General features: G+C 38.2%; 1 long non-coding RNA gene across 1 annotated transcript; it reads right to left on the bottom strand.

Moving 5' to 3' along the window:
- Nucleotides 1-449: 449 nt before the first annotated feature.
- LOC134239303 (uncharacterized) lies at nt 450-2399 on the bottom strand. Its single transcript, XR_009986201.1, has 3 exons — nt 2223-2399; nt 1815-2015; nt 450-492 (listed from the first exon to the last, which is right to left on the bottom strand). It is a non-coding gene; the product is annotated as an uncharacterized LOC134239303 (long non-coding RNA).
- Nucleotides 2400-2858: the final 459 nt, after the last annotated feature.

Genomic DNA, 2858 nt, shown 5'->3' on the forward strand with positions numbered 1-2858 from the left:
TGAGCGGAGGGTGTGTATAATTCATGAATATATTATAGTTTACTATAAATTTTTATTAGATATGACTTTAACATCAAAAATATTGCTTTTATATCTGATTTATATCGAATCTATGTTATTTGTTTCACATAAATTTTCCGTTTTCCTTTCCGTTCCGTTTTCCGTTCCGCGTTTTAGCAACACCCCATATCACAGCACTATACACAATAACACTAAAGTTCATTAGTCACTGCATGGTCCTTAGATATTTCCGCACTCGCTGAGGAGCTGCTTTTATATCTGATTTATATATCTAATTTGTTTCACATAAATTTTCCGTTTTCCTTTCCGTTCCGTTTTCCGTTCCGCGTTTTAGGATACAGCACTCGCTGAGGAGCTGGGATACAGAGCGCTGCCCATACTCCTCCCAGGTCTGTTGTAAACCGCATTTCATCCTGCGCTGCCCTGGGCTTCTGGCTCTACCCCTAAGGTTTCTTTCAACTTCTTCAGAACCTAAAACAAGAGGCCCAGGGGCCACATCGCTCACCTGAGCAATTGGCTAGGAAAAATCACACATCAGATCAGAACTGAAAGTTTGATGAGGGATGGGGGGGGGCTTGAATTTTAACCCCCAGGGGGTCATGATTTGAACAAACATGAATCTACTATACCTGAGGATGATTCCCTATAAATATCACTAAACATGGCTTTAAAGTACTTGAAAACAAGATTTTAAAAAGGTTTCCCTAGATATTCCTATGTAAAACTTTTATCGGCCATTTTGGCCCCACCCTACCCCCGGGGGTCATGATTTGAACAAACTTGAATCTACACTACCTGGGGATGATTCCGCACGAGTTTCATCTTTACTGTCTCAATGGTTCTTGAGAAGATTTTTCCTATATATTCCTATGTAAAACTTTGATTGGCCATTTTAGCCCCACCCTACCCCTGGGGGTCATGATTTGAACAAACTTAAATCTACACTACCTGAGGATGATTCCGCATGAGTTTCATCTTTCCTAGTCCAGTGGTTCTTGAGAAGAAGATTTTTTAAAGATTTTTCCTATATATTCCTATGTTAAACTTTGATCAGCCATTTTGGCCCCAACCTACCCCAGGGGGTCATGATTTGCACAAGCTTGAATCTACACTACCTGAAGATGATTCCACATGAGTTTCATCTTTCCTGGTCCAGTGGTTCTTGAGAAGAAGATTTTAAAAGATTTTTCCTATATATTCCTATGTTAAACTTTGATCAGCCATTTTGGCCCCACCCTACCCCTGGGGGTCATGATTTGAACAAACTTAAATCTACACTACCTGAGGATGATTCCACATGAGTTTCATCTTTCCTGGCCCAGTGGTTCTTGAGAAGAAGATTTTTTAAAAATGCCATTAATTTTTTTCTAATTCATAATTATCTCCCCTTGGAATAGGGCGTGGCCCTTCATTTGAACAAACTTGAATCCCCTTTACCCAAGGATACTTTATAGCAAGTTTGGTTGAAATTGGCCCAGTGGTTCTTGAGAAGAAGATGAAAATGTGAAAAGTTTACAACAACGACGACAACGCCAACAACGACGACAACGCCAATGACAACGACAGACAACGGACAAATTTTGATCAGAAAAGCTCACTTGAGCCTTTGGCTCAGGTGAGCTAAAAAAGTAAGGAATTTTTTAAAATACAAATACTAGGTAAGATAACTTTTTTAGAGATGAAGTATCATGTATGCCATGATTAAATTTATATAATGTGAGGTATGGAAAACCGTAATTCTAAACTTTATAAGGAAGACTTTTTGATTTCATAAGCACAAAAAGGAGTGGCACCTGTCTGTTGCTTTCTCATCTCCTGATGGAGGCATGGATGGACCAAAGTTGGGTAGATGGCTGGGAGGTGGCCTCGAATGTTCCGTCACAATACCAGGGTAAGGCATAGCAGAGAAGAAGAAGCTGGTGAGGAAAACATCAAATGTCTCAGGTCATCAGTGTGCACATCCCCCACCAGGAAATCCTCAAGATATTGCATGTCTATCTTAAACATAATTATGAAACTCACTAGTTGTTTATAGTAATGTTTTAAATCATTCAGTTCTCAGAAAGGAAAATATAAATAATTAAAAAAAATTTTAATAAAATGTTCTAAGAATAACTTATTTTTATGAATTTAGTTAACACCTTAAAAGATGTCATTAAATAGATTAATATTTGGTAGATCATATTTAGTCTTCAACTCACCCCAAAGCCGAGGTCCTTTGGCTCCTCGGGGTGCATATCTGCTCGGACTTGGTTAGCTATTCTCCTAAGGTTGCAGATCTTAGGGAGGTCGTGGTCCTCTGGCGTGATGTTTTCTAGCATGACATCCTCCACAATACATCCTGACAGGCTTATGAATGTCTTGACAAGCTGTTGCTTTCACCTAAATTGAGATATATAAGATATTCAGTTAATCTAAGATTCATAATTGTAAATGACATTCAGATTTGGGTATTGAAAAGACCATTGTAACATTATTTAGAATATATTTTTTTAAGTTCCTGCAAACAGTTTTCTTCAAGGCTCCTTTGTCAGCTGGGTGGATATGCTCCCTCGAGTTTAGTCTGAAGGTGTTTCCTTTATGTGATACTGTTGCAGGACAGTTTATGGTTTCGGAATGCTTGGAGCATCACCAGTAGGTGAAGTCACCTTTGCTGCTCTGTAAAAATAAATTTTAATATACATTGAGGCTCAACTAATAAAATTTGATTTCAGTATAATAACTAGATGCTGTCATGAGACAGTAATACCCGCACTAAGGTGTTTGCCTCTAAATACACACTCGTACTACATATTAGGCTTAAAGCCTTCCAAGGAAAAGTCAAAATAATTCTATAA

This window comes from Saccostrea cucullata, unplaced genomic scaffold, assembly GCF_032062105.1.
Source record: "Saccostrea cucullata isolate Sc308-1 unplaced genomic scaffold, CSIRO_AGI_Scuc_v1 ctg6922, whole genome shotgun sequence".
Taxonomy (NCBI): Eukaryota; Metazoa; Mollusca; class Bivalvia; order Ostreida; family Ostreidae; genus Saccostrea; species Saccostrea cuccullata.